At 41.1% G+C, this 16,151-nt stretch overlaps 1 protein-coding gene across 4 annotated transcripts in view; it reads right to left on the minus strand.

The window, feature by feature from the left end:
* The window catches only part of TACC1 (transforming acidic coiled-coil containing protein 1), a 93,764-nt gene extending 78,468 nt beyond the window's left edge, over positions 1 to 15,296 (minus strand). Inside the window, exons 1-2 of one of the 4 annotated variants that reach the window (XM_033104693.1) lie at positions 14,942 to 15,296; positions 979 to 1,121 (exon numbers count right to left, since the gene is read on the minus strand). The gene's annotated coding sequence lies outside the window, so the exon portion shown is untranslated. The remainder of the gene's footprint in view (positions 1 to 978; positions 1,122 to 14,941) is intronic. The other 3 variants (XM_033104706.1, XM_033104694.1, XM_033104707.1) reach the window with 3 other exon arrangements.
* Between the last annotated feature and the right edge of the window lie 855 nt (positions 15,297 to 16,151).

Raw genomic sequence — 16,151 nt, forward strand, 5'->3', positions numbered from 1 at the left:
GCAAACTTCATTTTCTTGCACTTTGCTTTATTGCACTTCGCAGATACTGTGTTTTTTACAAATTGAAGACTTGTGGCATCCCTAAGTCTATCAGCGACATTTTTCCAACAGTGTTTGCTCACTTCGTGTCTCCGTGTCACATTTTGGCAATTTGCATGATATTTAAAACTTTTAAATTATTTTTATATTTGTTATGGTGATCTGTGATCAGTGATGTTTGATGTTACTATTGTAATTCTTTTGAGGCACCATGAACCATGCCCATATACAATGGCAAACCATATACGATGGCAAACTTAATTAATAAATGTTGGGTATTCCAACTGCTCTACCAACTGACCATTCCCCTGCTTCTCTCCTTCTCTTCAGGACTCCCTATTCCCTGAGATACAATAACATTGAAATTAGGCCAACTAATAACCCCACAGTGGCTTCCAAGTATTCAAGTGAAAGGAAGAGTCACGTATCTCTCACTTTAAATCAAAAGCTAGAAATGATTACACTTAGTGAGGAAGTCATGTTGAAAGCAGAGACAGGCCAAAAGCTAGGCCTCTTGTGCCAAACAGTTAGCCAAGTTGTGAATGCAAAGGAAAAGTTCTTGAAGGAAATTAAAAGTGCTACTCCAATGAACACATGAATGATGGCAAAGTGAAGCCTCCTTATTGCTGATACGGAGAAAGTTTTAGTGATCTGGATAGGAGATCAAACCAGCCATAACATTCCCTTAATCCAAAACCTAACTGCGGTGGTCTGGAGCAGAACCACAATATTTCCAAGGTATGCCTGTACTTCCTGAAGTTTAGCTCTGGCTGAATCTATCCATAAAATGCCCCCAGCCATCATTACTAAGCAAAATTATGCCCTATCCCAATTAAACCCTCTAACTGAATATTTTCATCCTCTTCTCCCTTAATGCTGCCCTGATTCATTCATTCATTCGCTCACTCATTCATTCAACAAATACATATAAATGCCTACCTTGATGACTGTCTTAATCTGAATTCATCTTTGCAAAAATGTTGGATGAGGTGAGAGTCGCCTGAGGCCTGCTACCAGCTTCAAGATGACCTTCTTGCAAATCTATATCCGAGTTCCACTGCACAGTATTGTTTTGGCACTGCCTAAACATAAGAAAATCAAAACTAAGAGACTGATGCCTAGGACAGAGATGGAAAAACCCTTACAGGCCACCTAGATCTACCTTCTTATACAGAGGGTGCCAAAAAAAATGTATATACATTTTAAGAAAGGAAAAAACTGTATTAAAATTGTAAAAACAATGGATGACACTAGCATTCATTTGATTAACACCATCTTTTGAGTGAAGGTCATACCACACATTGCAACTGTAATTCAATTCGATTTTGAAAAGTAATAAATAGATAACATCTCTTAAAATGTGTACATTTTTTGGCACCCCTGGTAATAAGTGAACCAAAATCATAATGTTAGACACTTGCCCAAGGTTACAGAAATAGCGCCAAAGCTGGAAACAGGACTCAGATTTTATCCACCCCTACCTAGTCCTTTGTTCTTTCCTGGATCGTTATTTGCTTCATTCACACTTAACCTAAATACAACGATTACATAGCTGTTATTTTGATTAGAAAATAATTTTTTTTTTTTAAATTTAAAAACCATTCCAGTTACACTCAATGTCAAAGAGAGAAATTCCCTTTGGTGATTTGTCTTTGAATTTATTCTCAGTTTACTTTGAAGAGTGAAACTGCCAGCGACCCAGGCAAGGACCTTTTCGCTGGCCTCAGAACCCTTGGGACTGAAGAAAATTAAGTCAGGTGAAAGTCACATGCTTCCTAACTAGGTAGATTTTCAGTGCAAATTTCCAGCCAAATGTTTTCTGCCTAAGGCTAATTCTCAGAAATTCCTCTATAATTCTACCAGTCACTCTGTGTGTGACTGTTCTCTAACACTTTGTGCCAGCAAAACTGAATTCTGGCAACAACGACAACAACAACAAAAGTCTTTGTTCCCTGTTTCAAGGTGATGCAACTGTCACCTGTAATAAGTTGACAGTTTCAAGAGACCTTGTGCCTCCGACCTGTGAGCCTGCTCTCCTACTGTGGAAACAGCTGCCAGGCTCAGAATTTCACTCTGTCTTCAGAGGGAGAGGAAGGAAAGCACCTTAAAATAAAAAACTAAATACATTTTTTAAAAACCTCTTTTCTTTTTCATTTCATTAACTTGTCATTTCTAGTCCTACCTAATGATTCAGGGACAGTATACTCTTTGTGTGTTTCTCATTGATTTCTTTTTTTCTTTTTTCCTTTTTTTTAAGCAGGCTATTTTTTGTGCCCTGGTGTTGTTTTCATAGACAGAACCTGCCTGTGAAAACATCCTGGACTCGATAACCGCAAGTGTCTTCTTGGAATATTAACTCTTACTACTTTTGGGGGTCTCAGAAACTTTGGAATAGTGACTCACAGTAACCTTTAGGTATTTAAACATGGATTCCAACCCCATTGTCTGGTCTTGGGAGTGGAGGGTAAGGAGAGTTCATCCACCAATACTTTATTTCTACTGTCTGACCCAGCAGGTTCCAGCTTTAGTCATTCCACTGAGAAATGACAAAGCAGACAGGAAAACCAAAAGGCTGGCAAGAGTCCTGAGGGCCTGGGTTCAAGGAAGCACTTTAATTTGTGAATCTTTGAAATTAAAATCAGTATGCACGGTTCATTGTATAAAAATAGCAGCATGAATGTTTTTTAAAATGCTACTGTTCTCTGGCTGGGCAAAACAAACGGAGCCTGAAAATGCTACAAAGAAAGCAGAAGCAAACATTCAAAGGAAATTTCTAAAGAGAGACAAAGTAAATATAAAAAGTTCCTTAGGTTTGGAAGTTAAGATTGTCATAAGAGGTCATGTGGAGACTTTAATTATTTACCTTAGGACATTTGTGAACCAGAAAGAGCTGCCAAGTTGCAAGAATAAAACAGCTTTTGAACCTTAAGCAGGTTAAATAAAAGTAAGAGTAAGCACAGGTAGAACAGAACATCAGAGCCTCTCTTTCTTCAGGAAGTCTGAATGCTTCCACCTTCCTGCAGAGAAAGGTCAGAAGTGCTGCAATGACTCTGCACCTGCAGGGGAACATCCCAGGGCACCCACGGGCATGGGAGTCAGCATGGGAGAAAATAAAACTATCAGACCTTACCAGGTGTGGTATATGCATAGATCAGTAAGGAACAGTGTTGTTTTGCTTTTTCTATGTTCCAGGGAGGGGATACATCCGATCAGGATTTGGTTTATGTAGTCTTTCTTAGCTTTGAATTTTTCAATTTCAACTCCTGAGCTTTTTGTCTATGCTCAAATCAGTGGTCCACATTGCTACCGATACTGTGACCATTTCCTTGCACATCTGAGATCTAAAAAGGTGTGGGCAGCAGAAGTGGGGGCCATACACTCCATCTTTTGGCTCCCTGGCACCTCCATGAATAGTCGTTGGGAGAAAATTGGAGCGCTGATCCTACCTCTAGGACAGAGCAGGGCAAAAAGGGAAGCAGGGGTTTGAGCAAAGTGGAATGAATGTGAGACAGAATTCCTGGTTGCCTGCATCACACCAGGTTTAAGGACAGTCATATGGCCCAAGAGCTGAAAGGGGATCATCTGATTCCAAACCCCACGTGATACACAAATCCTCTGCTCAAGATTCCTGGCCAATGGTTGGCCAATCTCTGCCTTTGAATTTTCAAAGATATTTCTGGCAGACACAGTGTTGTGGAACTCAGTTCCCTCTCCAAGCAAGGACTTAGCTACCCAGCTTCAAGGAATGTGGTTATCTGACAATCTCCAGCTGTTAGTGCCTGCAGAGTCTGCCTCTGCTTTCGAGCTGAGCTGAGTCTTCTCTGGCAGTCCTCGGGCAATGGCTGAGCCAGGTGATGGTATAAAGGCTTAACCATTTCTCCCAACATGGGACCCCAGTAACAGGCAATCTTTGCTTAGGAGCTCTGCATTTGGAGCTCAGGCAGAGACTTAATCCAACCTGCATCACAGTCTGAAGGCTTTGCTGCCCAATCTTGCTTTTGCTCCTTTTCCTTTCCCAGGTTTTACTTCTCGATAAGCCTTAATACATGAAATACGGGATTTTTTTTTTTTAGGGTATGAAACTATTCTATATGATACGATAATGGTGGGAACATGACATTACAGAAAACCCATAGACCTTTACAGCCCAAAGAGTGAATCCATAATGCATAATGTGTGCCAATTAAAGAAAAATCATTTAGGAGATAATTTAATCCCAGGATTGAATGCAGACTGTGACAAAACAATCTAACTGTATTACAAATGTATAAAAACAACTTCACTGAAGGGGTTAGAGAGGAAAAAGGTTCTGATCTAACTAACTTTGGAAATGAGTGGAGTCTGTAAAACTAAATGCAAAAGAAATTGTACATAAACACTGTAATCTAGCTGATAAAGTTGTTTCCCATGGGAGCAGGTGTTAACAATTCTTATACCACATGCATATAAAGCACTTAGCACAAGGCCCAGCTCAATAATACACACATATTGCAATTGAACAACAAGTAAATGGATGGCAGATGGTGGAAGCCAGGTTTCTCAATGTTGGAATAGGAAGTCATAGATAAGCAAAGGGAGGTCTAGAAAGATCCACATAGTAATGGATTAGAGTTGGACATATCAGTATGAATTCATGTCTTGCTTAATATAGATTCAGATGGTTACATATAGAAATAGTTATAAATGTGTGTGTATATACACAGGTTAGTATACACACATACATCTTCTTACTCTATCAGCTGAAACAGCCTAGGAGCAACAATGTCTCAGTAGCAGCAAACATCCCTACTACCCAGATCTTGGTTTTCAATACCGTTCTCCGATAAAAGGAACCAGGACTACTTGAAGAAATGGTTGATTCTAGGATTGGGGCAGGAAATATATAAGATTAACCTGGAGTATCTTACAGTGGCAGAATATAAAGAAGTACTCAAAAAACAAACCAACAAACAAAAACAACACCCAAACCCTTTGTATGTGTATAACAAAGGGACACAGAAGCCAACTGAAAGAATTCCCAATAGTCAAAGCTGGAACAAATTGAGCAATAAAATTAATAAATTAGTATTTGATTATAACCTGAAGTATAAAATAAATAAGCATGAATCTCTACAAATATAAATAAATGACTTAACAAATAAATAAATCAAGAGAAGAGACAAATCTTCCATGAATAAGAATTCCAAATAATCTATATAGGTACTCCACACTCACTGAGGCAATGCTTAACTCTCCATTCTTTAAGCGTGGGCTGTGCATAGTGACTTCCTTCTAAAGGGTACAGTATGGAAAGGGGAAAAAAGAGTGACTTTACAGTAGAGAAGTCTGACAAACATTACCTCAAGCCAGGTAATCAAAGTTAACACCAATAGTGATAAGTCATGTTGATAGTACGTACCCTTGATATGAAGCAAGGAAATGGCATTTTACTTCTGTGGTCTTCCTTCCAAGAACCCATAACCCCAGTATAACCATGAGAAAAACATAAGATGAATCCCAGCTGAGAGACATCCTACAAAATACTAGATCAGCAGTCCTCAGAACTTTCAAGGTCATCAAAAACAAGGAGAAACTGTCAAGCCAAGAATAAATAAAGGAGTCATGACTATAGATTTTCCTTTCTCTAATAAACAAAGCCCCATGTATCAGTCAGGACCCTGGCAGGTAACACTCTCCAAGTTGAAAAGGGACTGTTTACGAAGGCCTGAGTAGAGTCTGGGAGATCGAACGGTAGTGCGGTTCCCCAGGGCTGTACAGTGTGGAAGACTCTGCTTCTGTCCTCTGCCTAAAGGGTCAGGGGGACAGAGCTGTGTAGAGAGGATCATCTCACAGAAGTTATGGTCTTCAGTCAGGGGACACTACTAGCCCACGACAACCCAGCCGGAAAGGAGTAAGGGGAATAAATACCTACAGATCACTCTCTTCCCTCCCTCTGATTTCCTGCCCATGGTCTCCATTGGCTGAACCTAATTGGAAATCAAATGCAAGGGAACCATTCAGGTCAGGCTCCTGGACACAGAGGAGAGTGGGGGAAGGATGGTGAATGACTTTATGAGGGCAAATGGAAATATCCAGCACCCTTGTAGCTTTCTGTAATCTCTCCTCGAGACCATCTGCATTACAGATTGGTTTGGTGAGATGGAGGGGCACTGGGAAAGTCACTACTCCTCTAGGCCTAATTCTCCTCATCTGGAAAACGAAGGGTTTAGAGTAGAAAGTCTCTGAGATCAGAGACTTTCAGTCCTAATGCACACGATTCAAGAAGCAAACAAAATGCCTTACCAGGCTACATCTGATACGTGCCTGAGTCCTGACAGCTGTTTATTTACTAAAGTATATACAGGCCTCTTTTTTCCATGACGCATCTCTGCATCTGTGCAAGGCTGTGCATACTGGTTACTGAGCCAGCCCAAGGAAAGGAGCAGGCTGTGCTCTCTCACGCATGCAGACATACCACAGTCATGCTGGAAGAGGAAACACGAGACTAGGAAATCACATTGGGCTCTAGACGACCAACTGCAAGAGGCGAGGAGGCAGGCAGAAAGGCAAGTCACTCACCCAACGGCCGGGTAGCAGTCAGTGGGCCTGGCTGCTGGTTTCTGAAGAAAACTTGAAGGGGCCTCAGCAGCTGGCGGCAGCTGGTGCAGCCCTGAGGCTGGCCCAACAACTCAATTGGCAGGCCCTGCAAAGTGTCGGCTGCCAGCAATCACACAGATGGTAATAATTAGCCAGAAAGTCAAACTACAGAAAGTTCTAGGAGTCCAGGAGAGCCCCATGTTGCACAATGAACATACAAGCCTTCCCCTGCTGCCTTGAGACATTTTGTCCTGTATTGTGTCTAGTTTTTCAACTAGAAACCTCTTTTTAAATGTAGAGGGTAAGGCTAAAGAAGAGAATAACCCTATTACCCCTCCATGGCTGAAATTGCAAAAGGGGTAAAACCCTTTGTCTTCATGCCCCCCCCCCCCCATATATCTTGGGTGGCCTGGGATATAGAACAGATTTCCTCTCTTTTCCTAACTCCATCCCTAGTCATTAAACTAGGACCCTCCATAATTACTGATGGGCCCCACATGGGTACTGATTTATAGTGTGTGTGATTTAGGGGGAGGCAGGCATCTAAGAAGGACCTACCGTATTTTGCTGTGTATATGAGCACTTTTGGGCCCAAATTTGTGATGGAAAAATAAGGATGCGCATTATACATGGGTAGTACTAATTCCATATCTATATAAATGTTTTTAATTCTTTTATTTATGCTTATGAGTTAAAAGTGTAACTCTAGAAATAAATAATGATATCCATATGCAAAATAATACTCTGGAATATGATAATCGGTTTTGTTGAACTTCCCACGAACTTGCAACGACGAAGAATTCTTGGCCTTCTATGATGCAGAAATATCGTAAATTTGTTACTGCTACATAAAATTTCTTGTACCTTATATCTGTTCTTGTGTATTGCAAATATTTGTTACATAAAATATCTTGTACCATAATATGTTTAAAAATAAATGCTAAAATTCCTTTATAAAACAAAAAACAAGTACCTAAGTGTAAACAAATAAAAATTTGAATTAAAAAATTAAAACGACCCTCAGCTAATCTCATAATTAATGGTGAAAAACTGAAGCCCTTTGCTCTACGTTCAGGAACACGACAGGGCTGTCCCCTATCACCTCTGCTTTTCAACATAGTGTTGGAAGTCCTCCCAAGAGCAATCAGGCAAGAGAAAGAAATAAAAGGCATCCAAATTGGGAATGAAGAAGTTAAATTGTCACTCTTCGCAGATGACATGATGCTATATATAGAAAACCCTAAAGACTCCACCAAAAAGCTATTAGAAACAATCATCGAATACAGTAAAGTTGCCAGCTACAAAATCAACATACAAAAGTCCATTGCATTCCTATATACTAACAATGAAATCTCAGAAAAAGAAATACAAAAAACAATTCCTTTTGCAATTGCAGCTAAAAAGAATAAAATACCTAGGAATAAACTTAACCAAGGATGTGAAAGACCTATATGCTGAAAACTACAAGATGTTTTTAAAAGAAATTGAAGAAGACACAAAGAAATGGAAAGACATTCTGTGCTCATGGATTGGAAGAACCAACATAGTTAAAATGGCCATATTACCCAAAGCAATACACAGATTTAATGCACTCCCCATCAAAATCCCAATGGCATTTTTTAAAGAAGTAGAACAAAAAATCATCAGATTTGTTTGGAACCACAAAAGACCCCGAATAGCGAAAGCAATCTTAAGAAAAAAGGATAATTCTGGAAGTATCACACTCCCTGACTTTAGCTTGTACTACAGGGCTACAATAATCAAAACAGCATGGTATTGGCAGAAAAACAGACACAGAGACCGTCTAATGGAATAGAATTGAGAACCCAGAAATAAAACCACATAAATATGGACAGATAATTTTTGACAAAGAAGCAAAAAACATACAATGTAAAAAAGACAGCCTCTTCAATAAACGGTGCTGGCAGATTTGGATAGCCACGTGCAAAAGAACGAAACTGGACTGCTATCTGTCACCATGTACCAAAATTAATTCAAAATGGATCAAAGACTTAAGCATAAGACCTGAAACAATAAACTGCATAGAAGAAAACATAGGTACTAAACTTATGGACCTTGGGTTCAAAGAGCATTTTATGAATTTGACTCCAAAGGCAAGGGAAGTAAAAGCTAGAATAAACGAATGGGACTATATGAAACTTAAAAGCTTCTGCACAGCAAAAGAAACCATGGACAAAATAAAGAGGCAACCAACTGAATGGGGGAAGTTTTTTGCAAACAGTGCCTCCAATAAAGGGCTGATATCCAAAGTATACAAGGAACTCATGCAACTCAACAACAAAAAAACAAACAACCCAATTGAAAAATGGGCAGATGACCTGAAGAGACATTTCTCCAAAAAGGACATACAAATGGCAAATAGACATATGAAAAAATGTTCAACATCACTAATCATCAGAGAAATACAAATAAAAACCACAATGAGATATCACCTCACCCCATTCAAAATGGCTATCATCAAGAAGACAAATAGTAACAAGTGTCGGAGAGGCTGTGGAGAAAAAGGAACCCTCATACACTGTTGGTGGGAATGCAGACTGGTACAGCCATTATGGAAGGCAGTGTGGAGGTTCCTCAAAAAATTATGAATAGAATTACCATATGACCCAGCAATCCCTCTCTGGGTATCAACCCAAAAAACCTGAAAACATTTATACATAAAGACACGTGTGCTCCAATGTTCATTGCAGCTTTATTTACGGTGGCCAAGACATGGAAACAACCAAAATACCCTTCGATAGATGAATGGATAAAGAAGTTGTGGTATATATACACAATGGAATACTATTCGACAGTAAGAAAAGATGAAATAGGACCATTTGTGACAACATGGATGGATCTTGAGAGTATAATGCTAAGCAAAATAAGTCAGACAGAAAAAGCAGAGAACCATATGATTTCACTGATATGTGGTATATAAACCAAAAACAACAAAAGAACAAGACAAACAAATGAGAAACAAAAACTCATAGACACAGACAATAGTTTAGTGGTTACCAGAGGGTAAGGGGGGTGGAGGGTGGGAGATGAGGGTAAAGGGGATCAAATATATGGTGATGGAAGGAGAACTGACTCTGGGTGGTGAACACACAATGGGGTTTATAGATGATGTGATACAGAATTGTACACCTGAAATCTATGTAATTGTACTAACAATTGTCACCCTATAAACTTAAAAAAAAAAAAATTAAAAGGAAAGATTTTTTCCCCTGAAATTTTGGGCCAAAAACTTGGGTGCGCATTATACACAGCAAAATACGGTATATCCCAAAATCTTTAGAAACCCTTCCCAAACTGCTAATTGATTCCTAAATTCGAATGTTATCTTGTTTCCAGGAAAAAAAAAAAAAATTCATTCTTTTTGTAAACACACCCACACTGGGAGATGACTGCTTTAAGATTGTTCAGTGAATTAAGGGCCTGAAAGCCTTACTAGAGAAGAAGAAGGGGATTTGAAGGGTTGAGAAGGTGGGTAGGAAAAGGGGCACTAGGAAAAAGAAAAGGACAGAGTGTGCTGGGCACTGCGGAAGGACATCCCATGCGAGTACTTCACACTGCTGCCTAGAGCTGTTCTAAATGTTTTGAGAATTCAGATAAGCAGCTTCTCTATCATGTAACACACTAAAAGCGTGCAATCTGGACTTCAGACCCTCAGAAAGGAGTTTGTCTTTCCAGCTTTGAAGCAGTTAACAACTGTGGAGTGTGGTTAAGGGGTGCCTGGAGAGTCTCCCTAACTCCAAAATGCTGCTTCTGTTCACGGCCACAGTGAAATCTAAAACTCTCCCACTAGAGCTGTACCTGCGTATCCATTCATTTATTAATCACTGTCCAGTGGTTTGCTAAAAGTCAGGCACCGGTCAAAAGGGGTTTTGATGGACAACAAATAGGTAAGCTAATTTTAGATGTGAGATACTGAGGGTATCAGGGGCAGAGCAGGGCTCAGTGGGAGGCCACAGCTGGGAACTTCTCTGTGTTTGTCAGAGTGCAGAGATCCCTTCAGAAAAGGAAAGAGGAATTCTGGAGACAGGGGGGGCCTGAAAAAAGATTAAGAAGACAACCTGCTCCACAGGTTGATCCACGGCTGGTCCTGCCTGGCGCACTTTGCTAGCTTAGATGCAATTGCATTGTGCCTCCCCTGTCACGTGCCCTTTGCATCTTCTGATGCCTAAGAGTGTTGTGTTCAGACCTCCTGCTGTGAGAGTTACTGCTCCCTCCATCCACTTCCAAATACAGCTGACCCTAAAAAAATGCAAAGGTTAGGGGCACTGAATCCCTGCACAGTTGAACATTCACATATAACTTTTGACTTCCCTAAAACTTAACTACTAATAGCCTACCGTTGACCGGAAGCCTTATTGGTAACACAGTCGATAAACACATGTTTTCTGTGTTATTGTATTATATACTGTGTTCTTACTCTCAAGTAAGCTAGAGAAAAATGTTATTTAAAAATTATAATAAAAAAATACTCGTACATTTACAGTATTTATTGAAAAAAATCCACGTATCAGTGGACCCGCCCAGTGCAAACCTGTGTTGTTCAAGGGTCAGCTGTACAGCACCCTTCAAACAAATAGAAATGGCTTAAATCAGGTAGGATTAGATTTACTAGAACCTTAATGTAAGATTTAAGCACCCATAGCCAAACCAGACCGTCCTGCGATAGAATCCCAACCCTAGCACTTAGCAGCTGTGTGTTTTTGTGCATATTACTTCCTTCTCTAGATCTTGCTATCCTCGTTTGTAAACTGGGGGTAATAATAGTACTCAACTGATAGGTGGTTATGAGGATTAAAAACATGCATATGAAGCACTTAGCACAAGGCCTGGCTCATAATAAGTGCTCAATAAGCGTCAGTCATTAATTTATTTCTTGCCTACTTTTATGTCCAGTAGTGTGTTGGCCAACAGAACACACTACTTCCAAAATCATTGCAAATTTAATCTAGACTTAGGGGGTGCTCAAAAGTTTAAAACGCTCAAAAGTTTAAAAAGTTGTTGTTTAAAAACGCCACAAAATTCTTTTGTTAAGTCATGATCTCCTTACTGTTTTGTTTTGTTTTTAATCAGCTATATTTGGTTCTTAAATTTTATATCTCAGCTTGAAATACTAAAGTCATTCTCTGAAAATACAAGTGGTTCAGTCAATGTCATTTAGTCATTGAAATGAACAAGCAAATTCTTTTCAAATAACAATAGGTCTAACTGTTGGGAGTAATTTCCATAACTACAAAGATAAATACGTTATAATTTATTTAATCAAAGGATCCAATTTGGCAAGGCTAACCCTAAAGACTTGTTGTTTCAGTTCTACCTCTTTAACGCCTGGAAGAACATCTATGCTGTTTTTTATAGGACCTAAATTGTCTCTCAGAGACCCTGGGTCCTTCTGGGCTGAAAACCACTTCTCCCCAGCTCAAAGTTGAAATTGTTGGTGCCCATTGCACAGTCTCAAACACTAGTTACTTCTTATTTCCAGACTGCCACCCAACTATCTTACCTAAATTTAATCCAATTTAGGTAACCTTTTTTACACATAATAACATATTTATTGAATTCTTACTCTGAGCCAGACACAGTTCTAAATACTTTATGTGGACAAAGTAATTTTATCCTCATAATATATTTGTGAAATAGGTGTTGTTATTATATTGTCATCCCTCTACATAGGATATCCTTATTTTGATAATTTTCCCAAGATGATCTAGCTGATATGTGTGGCAGAGCTGGGATTTGAACCCAGGGAGTCTGGCTACAGACCTGGCTCTTTTCCCTAAACTCTACAACCTCTCCAGAAGAGGTCAAGTTTATCAGGGATACAGTTTGGACAAGAATGCTGACTCCACTTTTTCACAAAGGCACCCTTCCTTCCATGGAACATACTGTCCTGGCCTTTTCACTCTGTTCTTCCCAGCCTATTCTCGAGCACATCCTTTTCCAAAAATATAAAATAACTCAACTCACACAATAGCCCCCTTACCTCTGTCAAAAAGAGCTGCAAAAATACTCAAGGCAGTGTGCTCGAACTCAGGGGATGGAGCCCCAATCCCACTTTCACCACTAACTGACTGGGTGTCCTTGAGTCACTTAATGTCTCTACCTTTAGGTTCTTCATTAGCAAAGTGGGGATCATGCCGAAGGGGGCTTTACGGGACTTTTGTGAGGAGTACATAAGCTAATCTGTGTAATGTGCTCAGCACAATGCCTGGCTCAATAAGTAAGCTGTTGTCATTAAAGAAGATCAATAATCGCTATCACGATTATTGAGCACGCAGTCCGTAACTGTGAGCAGAAGTGAGAAGGGCACATTCGGAAAAGACTCAGAGAGAGGCCAGGTTGTAATCTAAGCTCTCTGGGGTTCTGCCCCTTGTCTACCCCTGCATGTGAGGATGGGCTACCGGAGATGGAAGAGCTCACCTCCTGAGCCTGGCTGGCACACGCCTCCAAGTGGGCTCCCCAGGGCAGGAGATGATCATTAAGTAGGAGGCGGATGGGGAGGGCAAAGTAAGAGCCTAGACAGGGGCAAGCTAGAAATCCATCTATAAATCAACTCCGTTCCATAAGCAGTCATTTTCAGCCTACACAAAACATTCCTTGTTCCAGGTGAGCAGTTCTTTCAACTGACACCCCAACATATGTCAGGTTAAGATGCTTTGTTGGAAGTGGGGAGAGGAAGCTCCTGGAGCACCCACAGGCTCCTGGTTGAACTCTTCCCCAAAGGGGACCCTGCGCCCTTTCCGAAGGGCAACGATGTCCTTAGACCACAACTTAAACATTTTTCTAAGAAAAACAAATGTATATAAGATACCATCCCTGCATTAGGGAGCTTAGAGTCTAGTGAGCTAGTGTTGCACTAGCTGGCAAGTGAGCTCCAATGTCCCTGGTGGAAGGTACAAACCTAACAAGACATTGTTGCTGCTTCCTACTGAACCTGGAGACTTTTTAGTTACAAGGGATCCCTCCACGTTCATAGTGCACACTCTCAGGAATGGGAAGAACGCGCTTACATTGTTCACTTGCTTCAGTAAAATAATCTTTTAAAATTAATTTACCTTTCACAACACCTCTGTGAGGTTGGGTTATTACTATCTCATTTCACAGATAAGGAAACTGAGGACATTTACATTGTCAAAAGTCATCCAGCTAGAATGCTGGAACCAAGATTCAAACCTCAGTCTTCCTGGTATCGGAGCATGGCAGCATGGACTCCAGACTGAGGCTACCTCAGTTCAGATCCCTCCTCGGCCACTTACTACGTTCTGTGTCTCCAGCCTCAATCTCCTCATCTGTAAAATTGGGGTGATGATGATGATGATTCCCACCACCCTTGGAACGGTGGTTGGCATACAGCAAGTGCTCAACAAAAGTTAGTGGCTGTCTTGGGATCACCAACTAATAGGTTATGACTAGTTTTGTTCAATTCATTCTTCCACTCGTATTTAGCCTGTTAGAGAATGGTGCACAGCAGCATGTGACTAAGGAGCAAAATGTGTGGTTCAGAGAAGTCAAAGCCATAGGAGTGCAGAGAAAGGGCATTTGAAATGCTTCATTTATGACTGCTTCATAAATTTTCAAGTACTCCTTGTGCAGAAGCCATGCTGAGTTCTCTGAGTCAGTCCAATGTCAGCACATGTGTTGCCAAAGCTAGCCTTCCAGCAAGGACAGCTGAGAGCACGTCCCTCAGGAAGCCAAGGGCCACATGCAGCTTTCTGGGTACACCAGGTATCTCTGCCACAGGCAGCTAAGCCTCACACAGTGGAGCCCATAAATGTACAGATGTGGCTCAAGGTGCCACATCTCCATGCCTGGAGGGACAGCTCCCATACATGACGGTGGGCAGGAGAGAGGGAAGGACAGATCCTCAGGCCCTGGGGAACAGCGGGCTCCCAGTTCATGGTGGCAAAATGCCTTTTCTAGCCCTTCCACTTCAGTCATTTCTCTCTGAATCTATTCAAAGCCGAAGGTATTGTATTTACGAATGCTCCTTGACATTCCAGGGAGTCCACAAAAAAAAAAAAGAAAAGAAAAAGAAACAAAGAAAATTAGGGAATTCCCAGAATTCTGCCATAGCTCTTTCCACACCAGAACTCAGACAAAACGTGTGCTTCCAAGGACCCAGGAATTCAAGTTAAATTTGGAAAGAGAGTGGGAAAAGAAATGCCTGACTTTAGCCTCTGCGTCCACCCACCCACGACACACACCCATCAGCGAAAATGCCCTCAGCCCAAGGTTTAAAGGACAAGCAACTCATTTTGCTCAATAAACGTCAAACGATAGCAAGAACGCCCAGTACCCTGGTTCCTACCTCTTCGGCGGTGGTTCCAAGGTAGTTTCCCTCTGGCTTTTGCACCACCTGCTATAGCAAATCCATCATCTCTCCTTGGGAAGCCGAGCTCCACTGGTCAGGGAGGGGTTCCGCGGAAGGAAGCAGAGGGCAGGACTGAGATCATTGACGTGGGGAGGGGATGGTCTCCGAACCGAGCACTTGGTCACAGGGAAAGGATGTTTTGTAATTTTGGGCTTGAATTTCCAGAGACAGAACAGGAAATGTCCACTGGGGCTGGGACCTCAAGAGAGAAATCAACTAGAGTCTGCTTTCAAAGGGGGACCTTCTCGAGTGCTCACAACTGCGGCCCGTCTGGAATTTAAAGCTCCGTCTGAATTCTGGTGCCTGTTCCCCCTTACTATTTCCTCCAGCACTTTTTTTTTTCTTAATGGAACGTCAGCTTCGTTCCTGACATGCTGGAAAATTTTTCCTCTGTCTAAACTTGGCTCAGGAACACTCTCTCCTTGTGAGAGAAAATATTTCTCCTGTTACACAGTTCAGCTTTTTTTTTTTTTTTTTTTTTTAAAGAGCAACTTGTTTTGCCAACTTTTGTACTGGGGACATTTTTTTTCATGGATTCCCTTCCCCCTTCTCCACCCCCCCCCCCCAACCTCTGGATTCCAAGAAATATACACACCCACATCCTTCTGGCTATTTCCTCCCCTTCTGATTGAAAAATAACAATAATAACTTTTAATATCTGTAGTGAAAATACCCTTAAACTATGGTCTGGTAGGTTTCTGACCAGGTCAGCCTTCTGCATGTGCTCATAAGGGCCGCAGTGCAGTCTGTGATGTGTGGCAGGAGGGGTAAGGATTGTCTTCAAGGCCCTCTCTTAGTTCTAGGTCTTTCTATGATGCTAATACAGGAATAGGCTACCTTTCCCAAATGGGGTGCAGTTCCAGAGTACAAACTCTGCCTCCTCAGCTCCCCCAGGAATGGGGCTGGAAGACTCCTGATTATAATTCTGGGAGGAACTGGGGTGGGGATACATGAGGATGAGAAGCCATCCTAAGATTCATTCGTTGGTTATCGCCTGAAGGGTGGCATATCTGTAAATTGTCAAATGACATCAGAAATTGGGAACCTTTAAGGTATTTGTTGACCCCTGCAATAAAACCTGGTAGTTCTCACAGTGCTAATTAGAGATTTGTTCACAAACAGGAAATGAAAATATCTCCTCTGTTCT

The sequence above is a fragment of the Rhinolophus ferrumequinum genome, chromosome 4 (assembly GCF_004115265.2).
Source record: "Rhinolophus ferrumequinum isolate MPI-CBG mRhiFer1 chromosome 4, mRhiFer1_v1.p, whole genome shotgun sequence".
Classification (NCBI taxonomy): Eukaryota; Metazoa; Chordata; class Mammalia; order Chiroptera; family Rhinolophidae; genus Rhinolophus; species Rhinolophus ferrumequinum.